Source organism: Sceloporus occidentalis, unplaced genomic scaffold (assembly GCF_023333645.1).
Source record: "Sceloporus occidentalis isolate IW3139 unplaced genomic scaffold, rSceOcc1.0.p SCAF_5, whole genome shotgun sequence".
NCBI lineage: Eukaryota > Metazoa > Chordata > Lepidosauria > Squamata > Phrynosomatidae > Sceloporus > Sceloporus occidentalis.
The window spans coordinates 46457354-46474896 of NW_028316985.1; positions in this window are offsets into that span (position 1 = coordinate 46457354).

A 17543-nucleotide genomic window follows, 5' to 3' on the forward strand; every position below is an offset into this window, starting at 1 on the left:
TCTTTCACAAAAATAAAACAAAAAAAAATCCCTCCAACACTAAGGCTGTGAAATCCTGAATTCTATTTGTACAGAACTACTCACAGTGAAGTCACATTTTTAACCAAGTAATAGGTTTGAGGTGAAAGAATTTTCACTTGAGAGGCAGAGATGATAATGTGGGTGAAAATGACTTGAAGGCATACAACAACAACATCAACAACAAGAAGGTTTTTTGGGGGGAGTTTTCATAAGCAAAGACAAAAATAACCTCCAATTAATGCATTTTAATTAGTATGTTTTGAAGTTTCAAAAAAAGCAAATAAATTTAAAACACAATATTTTCTGCCTACAAAACAGTTGTATAAACTGAATAACAGTGACTAGGAAGTATTGCATATTGTGCAAATATGATCTGAACTGTTAATAAATTCTAATGAGGCAGAACTTCTCTGTGCTGAAACTGATTAACTGGATATTCTTTCAAAATCCAGGGTTACTAAGGACCGTTACAAATGGGCCAGAAAGTATGCGCAGAGCGCGTACTAGGGTTAGAAAGGGGTGGTGCTTCTGCACAAAATGGCAGTGGCCATTCCACACAGCCGCCGCCATGAGGACGTCATGACCGCGCTGCCTCTATACGGGAGGCGCGGACGTGACGTCCTCGCTCCGTGCCAGGGTGCTTAGTGCTCCCTTAGCGCAGAGCAGGGAGGAGCTCCATTTCAGAGCTCCTTCCTGGTTTGGTCCGCTGGGCGCAGCCTTCACACGGCTGCGCCCAGCGGACCAAAGGAGAAAGGGGCCAAGCGGACACCCCTTTCCAGGCTGCGGGGAAAAGGCCTTTTGCCACTTCCCCACAGCCTGAAAAGCGGCGGATCGGGGCCTCAGCGGCTGCTGCTCTCGACGCTGAGGCCCCGATACCCCGGGGAAAGGGGCGGATGCAGCTCGCCCCAAACCAGCGGTCTGTAACCCGCCTAAGTATACTTTCTCTGATGAAACACTGAATGCCTGAAAGGTCTCAACACATGTGTCAAAGTTGTGAATGAAGTTTCACACACAGCTGTAGACACAGAATCATAGAATTGTAGAGTTGGAAGAGACCACAAGGGCCATCAGTCCAACCCCCTGCCACGCAGGAAATCTCAATCAAAGCATCCCCAACAGATGGCCATGCAGCCTCTGCTTAAAGACCTCCAAAGAAGGAGACTCCACCACACTCTGAGGGAGTTTGTTCCACTGTCGAACAGCCCTTACTGTCAGGAAGTTCTTCCTAAAGTTGAGGTGGAATCTCTTTTCCTTCAGCTTGCATCCATTGTTCCGGGTCCTAGTCTCTGGAGCAGCAGAAAACAAGCTTGCTCCCTCCTCAATATGACATCCCTTCAAGTATTTAAACAGGGCTATCATATCACCTCTTAACCTTCTCTTTTCCAGGCTAAACATCCCCAGCTCCCTAAGGTGTTCCTCATAGGGCAAGGTTTCCAGACCCTTCACCATTTTAGTCGCCCTCCTTTGGACCCGCTCCAGTTTCTCAATGTCCTTTTTGAACTGAGGTACCCAAAACCGGACACAGTATTCCAGGTGGGGCCTGACCAGAGTACAGTGGCACTATTACTTTTCTTGATCTAGACACTATACTTTTATTGATGCAGCCTAACATTGCATTGGCCTTTTTAGCTGCCACATCACATTGTTGACTCATGTTCAACTTGTGGTCTACTTGGACTCCCAGATTCCTTTCACATGTAGTTTCATTCAGCCCCATCCTGTATCTGTGCATTTCATTTTTCCGCCCTAAGTGCAGTATCTTACATTTCTCCCTGTTGAAGTTCATTTTGTTAGCTTTGGTCCAGCTTTCCAGTCTATTCAGGTCATTTTGAATTTTGATCCTGTCCTCTGGAGTATTAGCTATTCCTCCTAATTTGGTGTCATCTGCAAATTTGATAAGTATACCCCCAAGTGTCTGGAAGTAAAGACCTGGAGGAAATCAGTCCTTTCTGGCCTCAGCGGAATGTAAGAGGAGCAACAGTCACAGCTGAGTGTGATCAACTTTGCCAGTTGACTGTCAACTCCTCTTCTTCTGAGAGCAGATCCTGAACTTGTCTGGGTTGGCTGCCACAGGAACGGTGATGTGGAATGGGGAAGACATTTGGATATAGGTCAAAGGATAAAGTCATGCGGGGGGGGGGGGGGGATGATGGTTGTGGATAGCAGTGATTATGACCTGAGAGACTTAGAGAATAAACAAAATTCACCAAGGGCTGAACCTACTCTCAGAGGTCACCTGTCTTCCATTCCTTGCTTTGAAACGACAGATAAAAATGGTTGGACAGGGAACAACCAGAAAGAATGTCTCTCCCACCCCCCACCCCCGGAAAATAAAAAAAAAATGGATTATAGAATATTTGCTTGTAAAAAGAGGAATAAAATATTCTCCCCATGTAATCTTGTAATAAATGAAACATTGACAACCAACATTTAAATAAAATTTTATTGTTCTTTTATTCAAGCTTGTGTGAACCTGTAGTTATTTTCCACGCTACTGACAAATAAAGTAAACCCATAATTATAAATAAAAGTGGTCTGAAACTTTACAACTATGTCTTTACAGCTGGGACAGCTATGGGTGTATAATACCTTCTATGGCTGCCCACTGAAGTAAAAGAGGTTTGGTGAAGGAGAGGTTCATCACACCGGACCAAAAAGGAGCAGTAAAATACCACTCCTTTTGCTGGCCTGGTTCAAAATTGTGGCAGTGACCAGGATCAGGGCTGGGCAATTGTGGTTGCTATGGCCCTGGCATGATCAGCACTGGCATAGCCATGCCCCACACTTCCTGGCCTGTCTGCTTGACCTTCAAAGTTAGTCTCAAAGGTTCTGGAAGATCCCCGTTCATACTGATATCAAGACAAACATTACTATGGCCCAAAACAGATAGGCAAAATGAATGGTTTCTACCTGCTTTGGGGGCAGGACATACAGATGACACATGTCCCCAGAGTGACTGGCTTCAGGAACATGACGTCCAGTTGCTGCAGTCCCATGCCAATTGGGAGACAACTGATGCCTGAGGCTGCTCCAAGCTGCCAGCCTACATGACCTATATGTGTCTGAATTCTATGCCCTTAATATGTAATTTTTAAAAGTAACTGAGAAATGCTACTTGTTGTACTAGGAAAGTAACTTCATTCCTACTAATTCGGTTACTTTTGAAATGTAACTCCATTGTACCTTCTAACCCATAACAATAATTCATTACAAGTGACTTCAGTTGAATCTCAGATTAAATACAGCAGTCAGACATATAGTCGGCCATCCTTATCCATGAACTTTTTATCCATGGATTCAAGCACCCATGACATGAAAATATTCAAAATAAGTATAAATTCCAAATACCAAACCCTGATTTTCCATTTTATATAAGAGATACCATTTTGCTATGCCATTGTATTTAACAGGACCTAAGCATCCACACATTTTGTTACTCATGGGGTGTCCTGGAACCAAAGCCTAGCAGATAACAAGGATCCACTGTACAAGCTTATCTTCTAATGACCAAACACATAACAACACACATGACATACATACACATACAAAAAAAATCATACGCTGAGGCAAATGAATGACTTTCACTATTTGAAGAAACATCCCTTAAGAAGGTATGAAATTAGTGAATGCAGTCATGTGTTTTTTTAGTGAGCGTTCAGTTAATTTTCTCTCCAATGATGTTTTAAAATGGGTATCTTCATTGAAATAAGTGGATATAATTCTACTGGTCTCCTTCACTGGTCTCCTTTACTCACCTGCAAAGAACATAGCTAATATTTTTACAATATTAATGAGTCTAAGACCCTATTTTGAAAAAAAAAGTGTTAGATAACAAATAACCAGCATCCCACCCCAACAACCACACAAATAATGCAAAATGATTCATTCTCACCTATGATTCATCATCACACAGCACATCTGTAAATTCAGTGGGGACACCACTGGATTTTTACTTCATCTGTTCCAAATTGAAGTCTCTCTGTTTATCAAGATTTGTCAATTGATATGATTGTACTTGATTTGCTACTGCAGCTTGCAAGTAAACTAAATTGAGAAGCCACTAGAAAGCACTGGAATTCATATTCTCTTCTAGGCAGACTCTACTTAGAAATTGTAATTTTTAATTGTTTGATGTTTTATTTATACTGTTGGAATCTACTTTGATTCCTTTGTGAAAAAGCGGAATACAAATTATTATTATTATTATTATTATTATTATTATTAGGCTGTTTTCTGCTCAGAAACAGGAAGAAAAAACAGGCAAATTGAGGAAAAGAGAAAAAGGATTCCTTTCAGCTCAGAAGTATGAACTTTTGTGATGAAGGAAAGGCCATTTATTCTCATTTAGATTGACACCAACTTCTTGTGAGAGTCCTTAGAACCTGTGAGAGGAGCCCAAATTCCTTATATTTGTAGAAAGATTTTTCCTCTACTTTTTCCCCCTGTTGCTATAGTTAGTAGTAGCAGTTGTTGTTGTAATAATAATAGTACCATTATTAGTTGTAAATAGCAGATTTTTTAAAGTGTTGCAGAACTCTGAAGAGGAGAATCCATAACTGAGAATAATCTTTGCAGCTTGAGTTTTATTCCGTGCAAAATTTTCTGATTATTCACATACAGAACACATTTACTGTGTAGAACTATACTTTTCTATGCAAAATGTTTTTCTGTGGAAAATGTGTATATTTTGTATAAAATAAGTACCCAACTGCATATTTTTTGTGTGAATAAAACAGCATTTTTTGCACAGAAAATAATATTTATACATAGAAAATATTATTTTTCATCATAGAAATTTACAAAATTAACACAGATTAGATTCCAAATTGCAAATAATGTTTGAAAACTGTGCCATTCTCAAAGATTTTCTTACAGCAAGAAAAAAAATTGCTAAAATATCGCATTCCTTTTTTGAGTGCATAATTAGTAAAGAATCACATCCCTATTAGGATAATATTGAAAAGGTATTCTCAACAACACCTGTTAAAGAATATATAACCTAAAATTCAGTAAATATCAACAGCTTCCTTGCACCATGATACAGAGCTGTAGTTTTCAAAGTTTGGGCCTCCAGCTGTTTTGAACTTGAATTCCCAGAATTTATGATGAAAACGACCAATGGCAAAAGTTCTGGAAACTGAAGTCCCAAACATCTGGACAACCAATGTTTAGAATAACTGCTCCAGAGCATATTTACTTGGAAACATGTTCTGTTGATTCACTTCTAAGCAACATCTTCAACCCATTTGGGAGTCAGCTGGATATACCAACAGAAGTAGGCTGATGGAAATACTCCATTGCCTGAATCCCATTGGTTAGTTCCAACTGGAGTAGATCCATTTTATCAACTCTTGCATGCTCACTCATCACGGGTCTACTCTTTTATGGAGTAAGAATTAGCAAGCGTGGCATGTGTCTTGCAGTGACTGTTTAGTTTTCTCTCTGATGAAGCTTTGAAATGATTGCAATCTTAAATTGAAATGAGTGAATATAATACTATTTTTCTCCTTCACTGGGCACCATTACCAAATAACATTACACAAAGAACTTATGTAATATTTTTTACAATATTCATGAATCTAAGACCATATTTTGAAAAAAGTGTTAGATAATCAGTACCCCCCCCCCCCAAACAATCACACAAATAATGTGAAAGGATTCATTACCTACTTTCATTGTTATCACATAGCACATCTGTACATTTAGAAAGCTCACTCAGCTTGCTTTGGTAATCAGTCTTCTTATAAAACAGAGCAAAGAAGATATTTGTATGTGGGAGGCACTCTTAACTGGTTTTACAGAATAATGCATATGCATTATAATTAGAAGGACAAAGTCCTTAAAGATGGTGTTTTGTTTTTTAAAAGATAACCCTTTGAAATGAATCTGCACGATTTTATCTGCCTCAAGGTCAATGCTTACAGGAAAAGTCCCTAGTTTGCATGTTACAAACTTTAATGAAGAATAGTTCTATGATTACATACAGTCTGGTCCTCAAAGTAGTCTGCTGGACCAGATCCCAGGTGAGGTTGTGAAGGTAACTGAGAAATACTTTCAACAGTATTCAAAGGGAGAGGCCATATGCAGGAAGAACCATCTGTGTTTCAGCTGTTCCAAATGGAAGTCTCTCTGTTTATCAAGACTTGCCATTTGATTTGACCTTACTTGATTTGCTACTGTGATTTGCAAGTAAACTAAACTGAGAAAGCCCCTCACACCAGAAAACACTGAAATTCTTCTTCACTTCTAGGGATATGTTACTTACAAGATTCTTTTCTGTTATGAAACAGGAAGGAAAAACAGATGGGATGAAGAAGGAAAAGAGAAAGTGACTTGCTTTCAACTCAGAAGTATGAACCTTTGTGATGAAAGAAACCCGTGAAGGGAGCCCAAGTTCCCTAGACTTTTTTTGTTGCTATAATAATAATTCTCATAATAATAATAGTAATAATAATAATAATAATAATAATATGTTTTATTTATATTTCCCGCTTCTCCCAGAGATTGTACTAGTACTAGTATTATAGTAGCAGAAGTGGAAGGAAATGAACAAATTGCACATTTTGTACATAATAAGTCCTCACCTACAGATTTATTTATGTTTTTGTTGAATAAAACCGGATTATCTGCCAAGAAAATTTTTGCATATAAAATATTATTTTTCATCACTGAAATTCACAGAAATCTAATTAACATAGATTAGATTAGTAGACTGTACTAATGAAAAATCTGTACTCAGGACAAGATGCTATTGTTGGAACAGAATACAGAGAAACAGAATGTTTCTCAATTGGCAAAGGGGTCAGATAAGACTGTATTCTATCATCCTATTTGTTAAATTTGTAGGCAGAAAACATCATATGTAGAGCAGGTTTAGAATCAGAGAAAGGTGGAGTTGAAGGAAGGATTATCAAAAATCTTGGCTACAATCTGCATTCTGGTCAATGATTGATCCAGGGTATGCATATCTTAATATGCAGACAACACCACACTACTAGCAGAAAACAACAAAGACTTGGAACAGTTACTAAAGAAAGTCAAAGAGGAACGTGCTAAGGCAGGCTTAATGTTGAACCTTAAGAAAACAAAAATAATGACCACAGAAAATTTACATAAATTAAATTTAGATGATGAAGAAATTGAAATAGTAAAGGGAATTCCCCTACCCTGGATCAATCATTAACCAGAATGGAGATTGCAGCCAAGAAATCAGAGGACTAGAACTGGGAAGGACAGCAATGAAAGAATGAGAGAAGATCCTAAATTGTGAAGACATGAAGCTGAACACTGAACTCAGGATAGTCCAAACAATCATATTGTGCATCACCATGTTCAGATGTGGGAGCTGGAGGTTAAGAAGAGTCACAGAAGGAGAATCAACCCATTTGAGATGTGCTGCTGGAGAAGAGTGCTGAGGATATTGTGGACAGCCAAAAAGCCAAACAAATGGGTCTTGAACGATCAAGCCTGAACTCTCACTGGAAACCAGAATGACTAAATTGAAACTGTCATACTTTGGACATTCTGAACTACACCTGTTAAAAATATTAGGGTTTTGAAATGGTGTGGATCCATCATATTCATATTCTCTCTTTCATTTGCTTGTTCCCACAAACCTGGCATCCTTTACAAGATGTGAAGTTTCAATGATGAAGTCTTTGAAGATGCCAGCCACAGATGATGGCGAAATGTCAGGAACAAACTCTTCCAGAACACAGCCACATAGCCCGAAAACCCCACAAAAAACTATGGATTCCAGCCATGAAAGCCTTCAACTTCCCAATGAAGTCCAGGTTTATAAGGGCAGGAAAATGTAGATTGTACACTTGTAGATGAGCAGCCTACAAGTTCTGAAAATTAAACATTTCTTTTAAATTTTTTCTGTCTTGCAGAAAATACTTGCAGCTTACTTTTCTGCTGAAGACTACACACTTATTGTCTACACACCTATTGTATTTTCTGTCTTAAAATACTCACAGCTTGAGATAACTTGAGAATAATTTTGAATGTTATAGAATACGCTGACAAATATCCAGACAAACAAATAGCCTTAATGTTTTTAGATATAAAAAAGGCATTTGAATGTTTAAATTGGAAATTCATGTGCAAGAGAAGATGAATGTGGGAAACAATTTTACAAAGTGGATTCAAGCAATATATAACTCTCAATCTGCCGAAATTGTAATAAATGGAGAAAAGACAGAGCAATTTTCCATATACAGAGGTACTAGACAGGGATGCCCGTTATCTCCACTTTTATTCATATGTGTGATTGAATTGCTAATTGGGAATCTAAAAAACAAGAAAGAAATTAAAGGAATCAAAATTAAAAAGAAAGAATTTAAGATCAGGGCATTTGCTGATGACTTAGCTTTAACTCTAGTAGATCCATTAGAAAATCTGGAAACATTAAATAAGTATTTGTTGGAATTTGAAAATATTTCAGGCCTAAGGATAAATAAAGATAAAATGACAATAATAACTAAAAATATGACAAAAATAGAAGAAAGGAAAATGGCAGAGAGGACGGGCTTCTCTGTTAATAATATATATATATATATATATATATATATATATATATATGGGGATTACATTAACAGGGAAAAATTCAGACTTATTCAAAAATAATTACGAGGAAATTTGGAGAAAAATCAAAAGGGACCTAATGAAATGGAAGGATTTAAAATTATCATTAATTACATCTATAAAAATGAATGTACTCCTGAAATTTCTATATTTATTTCAAACGATCCCCATAATCTACAATGAGAAAGTCTTCAATGACTGGCAAAAAGAAATCTCGAGATATATCTGGGCAGGAAGAAAACCAAGAATTAAAATAAAAATATTACAGGATATCAAAGAAAGGGGAGGATTTTGATTATCAAATTTAAAATTATATTACAGAGCAGCATGCTTAGTTTGGATTCAAGACTGGATGATTTTGGAAAATGCAAATTTATTAAATTTGGAAGGGGAAGGGTTAAGATTCAGATGGCACGCTTATTTATGGTTTGAAAAAGAAAAAGCAAATAGAGATTTTAACAATCATTTTTATTGGGAAACCATTATTAAAAGTATGGAAGATGTATAAGGAAAGATGTTCACCAAAAACACCGATCTGGATCTCTCCAAATGAGGCTATGCATAGTAAAGAAAATTTTATGGAGAATAGATGGATAAAATTTGGCGATTTAATTAAATATCAGAATGATCAAATTCAAATTCTAACACAAGAAGAATTGGAAGAAAAAGGATTTAAGGGCCATTGGTTATTATTTAGACAATTAAGGGGAAAATTAAAAATAGAAATTTTTAAAAATGGGATAGAAAGAAATCTAACAGAATTAGAAAAAATCTTAGTTAATGAAAAATATCAAACCCTTTCAAAAATATACAAAATATTATTAAAATGGGAAACAGAGGAAGAATTCATTAAGGAGACCATGATTCATTGGGCAAAAAGTATTGGCCATAATATAGATATAGACAAATGGGAAAAGGTCTGGAAAAGCACAAGTAAAATTTCATTGGCGCAAAATATAAGAGAAAATATTTCAAAATTGCATCATAGATGGTATTTATCGCCGACAAAATTATCAAAAATGTATAAAAAAAATGAGCCCAAATTGGTGGAAATGCCAGAATGAAATTGGATCCTTTTATCATGAATGGTGGACCTGTAAAAAAGCTAAAAATGTCTGGAAAATAATACATGTAGAGATTGAAAAAATTTTGAATGTGAAAATAAAAATGACCCCAGAATTATATTTACTAACTATGATAGAGAATGATATAAATATGAACAAATAAAAAGAAAGATTGTTATTTTACATGATAATAGCTGCAAAATTAGAATATGCTAGAATGTGGAAAAAGCCCTCTACTCCAACACTGCAAGACTGGCTAATTAAATTATTGGAATTGGCTAATTTAGATAAACTGACATGTCTTATGAGGATGAATAATAAGGATATCTTTGTACAAAGCTTGGAACAGATGATAACATATATAAGCAAGAAATATGGTGAAAAAATATGTTGGGGATTTAAAGATTGAATATGTTTTAAATAATTGAAAGTAGTTACTGAATCTATAAGAAGATTTTACTATAAGTATTGGTAGTTAAGTGTTAGGATTATGAGACTTAAGTGAAGATCTTTGAATTTATGTAACTAATTGTTAACGGTGATGTTATTTATGAAGCATGAAGATATACCCGAATTGTGTTGGAGAAAGGAAGTTCCTTTTAATTTTTTCCTTTTCTTTCCCTCTTTTCCCCTCCTTTCTCTTTTTGTTTTTTTTTTCCTACTTATTTTGTACTTCTATATTTCTATTAATAAAATGTAATTAAAAAAATACTTGCAGCTTACTTTTCTGTTGAAGACTACATACCTATTGTTATCCTCTCCCCCTCTCACTGATGCAATTATTATCAATTCTAGCTTTGACACCCCCCAATAATTTCAGCCAAACTTATACATGGATTTTTCCACCACAGGTTGTAGAGAATGGAATGAGACAAATCTGGATCATTTCTGAAAACTCTCTTTTGAAGTGTGAGTGAGCAAAGATCTCTGTTGAGATAAGAGATAACTTAACTATCATGTCTAAATCACTATAGACAGCAGATACTAGGATTTCTCTGATATGTCATATTACACTTTCAGCTGTATTCCTCCACTATAGTTTCTTTTGGGGAAACAGGCTCTCCTTCAGGGCACTGCTACGAGGACTATCTTGATGAGCACCAGCAATTCTGAAATTCACAGCTACTCCACAGAAAGCCTACTATATTCTATTGCTGCAACATATTTTTTTCCACTGCAAATCCTTGCAAATTACTGCTTTTATAACTGGAATAGAAATTATAGTCATTTCCTGATGATCCAGTCTGATCTGAAAGTTTTAACAGCTGTAAGAGCAATCAACACAAGTCACACAAATCAACAAAATAATTAGTACAAAGCTATACAAGGCAAATTTGACAATAAAATTTGGGACAATGACTATGGGGTTTGATCTCATTTCCAAGCTTGGCTCAATTTCCCATATTTCTTTTGATACAAACACAAGCCACATGCTATCTGGAATCAATAATACTGTTGCAGCAAAACTGTTAATTGAAATCATATTAAGAAATGTGGCCTAAATGTCATCCAGTGACAGGTCAAAAACTTTCATGGCCAGCATCCATAATTATTTTGTGGGTTTTTCGGGCTATGTGCATGTTCTAGAAATGTTTATTCCTGACATTTCACCAGTCACAGATGTTGGGAAAACATCAGGAATAAACTCTTCTAGAACATGGACATGTATCCTGAAAACCCACAAAAAACTATAGCTTCATCTGACGTCTGTCACCTCATCAATCTGACACTCTTTGGCTTAGATGAGACAAGTATTAGACGTCTTCAGTAGAGACCAGGATGGTTTAGGGTAGACTATTTTACCCACAGAATACTCAGATTCATTTGTCTTGGGTCTAATCTACGTTATAGAAATAAAGCAGCTCGACATTGCTTTAATTGTTATGTCATGGCTCCATGCCATGTAATCCTAGGATTTGTAGTTTGTTGTGGCACCAGAACTCTCTAACAGAGAAAGCTAAATATCTCACAAAACTATGGCAGGATACAGACCACCAATTTGGGGTGGCTTGCAGCTGCCCCTTTGTGCCACCTATTGGAGCCAAGGCAGCCACAGCGGCAGCCCAAAGGCCCCAATCCAGTGCTTTTTGGGAACAGGGAGAAGCAGCAAAATGTCGCTTTTCCCTGGTCCCAAAAAGGGGTGTCCTTGGGGCTTCATGCCCCAGGACACCCCGGGGAGCCATTGCCAGGAGAGAAAGGGGGTGCTCGGCACCTTTCCTCCGGCTTCGTTCCCGCAGCCATATCTACAGGGTGCCGCCATTTTGATGTACGGAATACATACTAGGGTTACAGAGCGTCTGTAAGAGACGCCCTAAGGCAACCCTAGCACGTCTTCAGTACATGCTATGGTGCCGGTCTGTACTATGCCTACAAATCCCATAATTCCATAGCATCGAGGACTGGTAGTTAAAGTGGTGTCAAGCTACATTATTTCTGCAGTGAAGTTAGTCCTTGGTTTGTGGCATTTTGGCTTCTTCAGTATCCTGTCATGAAATAGACACTGGAGATGCTGATGTAGGTAATGTGAATGTGACATTCATATGGTCAGGCATATAGGTGCATCTGAAAGAGAAGTGCTTCATTTATGCTATTCACCTGGATCCAACATCCTTTAAGAGTTAAACTACATGGAGTATTAGTGTGTTGGTCAGCCTCTTTTCTATACCTGGAAAAGTTACTTTTTGAACTATGTATTCCACAGCACCTCTTGCTTCTTGGCACTCTGTGTCATGATCTGACAAGGTTCTTTGGTGTAGAGGACATCTGATGCTCTACATCACCACAGAGAACAGCCATAGTGGTAACAAATGGGGCAGTGGCATGCCTCTTTTTGTGCCTGAAAAAAAGCCAGATCAAGGCTGCAGTGTGTGTTTGCCGTGGTCTTGATCCGATACTCAAAGGGGTGGTGTCAAGCCGCTGTTTCAGCCCTAAGTCATATATCTCAGAAACCAGAATCAGAGCAGTTATAGCACAGCAGTCCCCATTGAGTGCACAACCACCTTGGGGCCCAGAATATGAATCAAGGACTTATAATACGTAATGAGAACTATGGAGACATTAATAAAACTTGGGTTTCTCTCCATATTGATGCTAATGTTTCATTTGCCTGTCACTGGGAGCATTCTCACTTGTGATTTAAAATGAATTTAAATACAGCGGTTCATTTTAAAGCGATTCAAAATAAAGCAAGTGTTATCCCGCTTTTCAATTCGCTTTATTTGTATCGTTCCCATTTACTTAATGTTTTATTTTAATTCGCTGTAATTGACCCTGTTTCATCCCCATTTGAGGATGAATCGGTGTATATTTAAACCAGTTTGGTTACTTTTTCGTTCACATTCACTTGTTTTGGCTGTCAATCAAAGCGACGTCATCATGACGTCACATTAATTCGGAGTAACATACACCGATGTAGCCTGTACCTGCATTCCCACTACCTGGCCATTTTTAATTTCGCAGGTTTTTTTAAAAAAAAGAGCCAATCAGGAGGCACTTATTCGTCCTCTTCTGTGTCTTCCCATATTAACTGCCATAACTCAGTGCTAGGGAATCCTGGGAATGGTAGTTTATTATGGCACCAGCACTCTCTGGCAGAAGAGGATAAATGTCTCACAAACACAACAAACACAACCATCCCATAGTTCCTCTGGAAAGAGCCTCGGTAGCCCGAAATTTGCTTTGGCTGCCCCATGGGGAGAGAATCTTTGGGGAAGATTGCTCCCAGGGCTGTCTGGAGAGCCATGAAGTGGGGATATGTCCTGCAAAACCCATCCCATAGTTCCTCCAAAGCCCATCTGCTGCTCAGGCAGAGGTGAAAAAGAAAAAAAGAATAGTTAAAAATGGTGTTCAATGGCTCTCCTCACACATCGGTCTATGAAAGAGGAGCAGAGGGGAGGTTGCAATCCACCGGAGGAAAGGCTATTATGCGAATGGAAGAAAATGGCACCGGCAATGCAGAAAGAGACCAAAGAGGGTGACACCCCCAGGCCAGCCCATTGCGCTCCGCTCCTCCCATCCAGTTGACCCGATTCAAAGGCCGAAACGTTCCTATTTAAATACTCCGAATCCTATCGCGAATCAAGGAAAAATACTAGGTTCGACCCTTCTATTTTTTTACTCCGGTGTATAAGCCTCTAACACGGATTAAAACAAATACACCGAATCAGATTCAAATCTAAGTGGAAACGATATAGGGTTAATCTAGAACTGTTCTAGAGTTAATTCGGGTTCAAGTAGGAACGCTATACCTTGGATTCCATTTGTAACCCGGCGTATAAGCCAGTGAGAACAACCCCTCTAAGTATCATATAACACCTGCAGCAACTAATACGTAACCCATAGGAAAATGTTTGGGGCACTGACTATAATACATGCCAGTTGGCTGTGATGAAATATCTTTCTTTGGGTGACAATTGTTAAGTATTTGTGAAAGAAGGACTCTATTTCTAGGTGCTGGTAGGCCTATGAAAAGTCTGATTTAGAAGATTGTTGTCTCCCAGTCAATTTGAAGAACAATCTTGAACTTTTGGAAGAAGATACTTCTATATACCCAGTACTGAATTAACAGTGACTTTGACGCGTTACAGACGCGCCGAATCGGTGTGCTAGGGTTGCCTCGGTATGTATTAGGGTTGAGAAGGGGCGTCCCTTCCGGATGCCCCTAACCCTAATACGGACCAAATCCGTACACAATGGTGGTGCCCGTTTCACATGGGGGCCGCCATCTTGACATAGTGGACACATTGTGTCCGCACACCGCGTGGCGCAAATGACGCCTGAGTGCGCCATTGGCATCATTAGCGCACCGCAAAGAGAAGCACCATTTTGGGGCTTCTTATTTGCAGCGCGGAGGAGCCGCACAGTTTGGACACTGGGGCTCCTTTGTGCTGTAACTGGTGGTGGTGGCGGACCGCCGCTTCTCGGTACTCTGTAACGTGCCTTAATTTCTACACTGATTCATATTGTGCCATCCTACTTAGGTATGTAGACTATCAGTGTTGTCCATTTACTAAAAGGAACTGTGGAAATGATCTCTAGTTTGAGGTGCTAACAGCTGCCACTCTCTGTCTCTCCCAATGTATATGGTCCTATCCAAGCCTTTCAAAATAAATAAAATTAATAAATAAATAAAGGAAGATGAATAGCTCAACAAACACTACTGAAAACTTCTGCTTCTGACATCTGCTGTGAACGTCTCACCTCCAGGCCAACATGATTGGCCAACTGTCTTGTCTTTTCCAGGGTTCCTGGGAAATAGGCATGTGCTGCCACAGCTTTGCTCCTACTTTCAGACTGCAAATAAGGGTTTCCAGGTAAGGCTGGGGCCCCTAGCTTCTCACACATGAAGCCGTCATATAAATTTCATTTCTTAATCGGCACACCTGGCACAGCACTGTTAGTTGTGGACCCTCACTGTAGTGAATGGAACCACAAAGCATACTATGCTTATTAGCAATGTTCTTTAGTCCAAGTGAAGGTCAGGAACACTTAGAATCCACTAACATTCTGAAAATCTCCTTATATAAAATGGTCATAATGCCACAGGGTTGAAAAACTTTTTCATAATTGCACTGGACATGAAAACTTCTGCAAACAGAATTAATTACTTTCTCACATTATTTTCATTTATTTTATTAATGACAGTAACAATACATTTTGGCAATTGGGACACATTGTGCTTGTTCTGTTTTCTCTGTTAGCAGAGTACCGCTTGCAAGTGAAGGTTAGGGATCAGAAAATTTCATCCACTGGTCTTTCCGAGAACCTCCTCGTGTAAAAAAGTCATAATGCAATGTTGTTATTATTATTATTATTATTATTATTTAAAAATCTTACTAAATAGCAGTTGACATTAAAGGATTTGCTAACAGGACTGCTTTCTTTCACATTCTTTTCTTTTTCTAATGGCACTCATAATAAATCTTGTTAATAGGTTCAAATTGTCCTTGTTATATATAGCTGTTCTTCCATGTATCCCCTGTAAGTTCTTTAATGCCCTTTAATGTTAGTTAGGGGACATTATGGATTGTCTGGAAGCAGCATTAGAGAACACAGAGTTATTTCCTACCAATAGCCCCACATGTCTCCAGTCTCCCTGCTAACTAATCTCTTCAAAGAATTCCCTTGGAACTTCTAGTACAAACCAAAATAATATTACCTCACATGACTTAATAGCCAGAGCAATCTTATTGAAAACATTTCATAGAAGCTGCAGAATTTTACTATGGAAGACCTAGCAGAGAAAGAAAAATCTGATCTCCTTTTCTTCTTCAAGGAAGAATTAGCTGGTATTGCTACTCACCTGGATGAAATGCTGATAGCTATTAAATCTTCTGCTGAATCTCCCTCCATATACATTCTTTGCCAGAAGCAAACACGCAAAGGTCTGTAAGGAAGATGCATTGAGCAAGAAGAAGAATATGGAACATGTGTTGTAGTGACTCTGGCCCAGAGCAGACGGGTGCAAAGAGCGTCCCAAGTCTGCTTTGTCTGCAAGTTGGTTGAGCCCATGGCAACCACATGGCCTGCTCCAAAAGCAGGCCACAGCCGCAAGACCCGACCCACACCACCAGGAGCCAGATTGGCTTTTTTTTTGCTCCAGTCCAAAAGACCTGAGCATGGCTTCAGGCCACTTTGGGCCATGTTGGAAGTCTGTGTCGTTTGAACACCATGCCTCCAAAGTCACCAGAAGCCACATCTTTTTGTTCATCTCTCCTGGGCCTCTGGTTCAGGAAAAGTTCTGAAACCAGAAAAACAAAATTTGATTCATTAGGGGGTAGTTTCACTGGTCTACAGTGCAAATAACCTATCTTTAATTCTGTGTCACACAGTTGGATGTGTCACACACCAATGCACAGCATTGGTGCTAGCTAGTCTGTAGTTCTACTACCATTTTATGTCTCCTGCTAGTAAGAGTGTAAGCGTGCTAAGAGCTGCCCATCAGTCATCACTAAGGTGCTGAGCAGAGAGAGACAGGCTGTTCCCAGTTTTTTCCAAACTGGGTGAAATCCCCAGTCCCAAGGTAAGCTAAACACTCATGGTCAGTCGGCACCATACGGCATCAAGCTGCACCACTTGCTTATTTATTTATTTTTGCCTCCCCCAATGTATGTGAACCATCACACAAACATACTGCCTACTACTTCCCATTACTTCCCTCCTTCCACCCAGCTGCCATCTCGTTGGATGCCCTGTGTGACCAGCCAAACAGTTGCATGAGCAAGTGCCTCTATGGTGAATCAGTGCACCCAGTGACACATTGGCAAAGCACAATCATGGGTTCCCCCCATATATGCCCTGTTCACCTCATGCACACCTGCTGTATTTGTCATAATTTCACTTCATGGGGTGTGTGACAGCTTGAAGGTGTGATGGTGCAGCTGGCCACATATGTGCCTGTATGCTCAACAAATGAAGAAACCATATGGTGAGCAATGGTGCCAGCAACTGAATCTCACCAGTCCTAGGGCAAATACTCCAGAGCACTTCCATAGGCTGCCTGGGCTTTCCTGCATTCTTGTGTTCACATTGTGCTGTTTTTATGCTGGTGTGATAATGGGCATTTTCCGCATTAGAGTGGAGTAAAATTGCATTTCCCCCTCTGGTTTTTCACTCCAGAGTGCGGCTTCATCCCAGTTTCAACCTGTTTCAGCCTTGTTCATTCTCTAAACAGCTGAGGCTCAAAACGGCATGGAATGACTTTTTGTAAAGTCAAAGGCTTTCATGGCCAGCATCCATAGTTTTTTGTGGGTTTTTTGGGCTATGTGGCCATGTTCTAGCAGAGTTTCTTTCTGACGTTTCACCAGCATCTGTGGCTGGCATCTTCAGCGAATGTGTTGCCTGCTCCTGCAGTCCCAGGCTCACACAGTATAT